Source organism: Microtus ochrogaster, linkage group LG4, assembly GCF_000317375.1.
Source record: "Microtus ochrogaster isolate Prairie Vole_2 linkage group LG4, MicOch1.0, whole genome shotgun sequence".
In the NCBI taxonomy this organism is placed as follows: Eukaryota; Metazoa; Chordata; class Mammalia; order Rodentia; family Cricetidae; genus Microtus; species Microtus ochrogaster.
In genome coordinates, this window is record NC_022030.1 from 22,726,891 (window position 1) to 22,727,161 (window position 271).

A 271-nucleotide genomic window follows, 5' to 3' on the forward strand; every position below is an offset into this window, starting at 1 on the left:
CTAAAATTGTATCAATTTACAAAATGTCTTAAGCAGAGGTAGAAGCATGCATGTATACAATATGATAAAATAACTTTGCCTAGGTATGCAAATATTATAAACAAAAATAGGAACATATTCAATATAATTTAAGTTTGTATCAATATATAAGAATCTATACCAATGGAAATTGCCTATAAATAATAGCTCACAAATATTCACTAATCTATTATCCCATCAATTTACTTTTTTTTCAAAGAGATCCCCAATACTACATAATTTTCCCCCAATC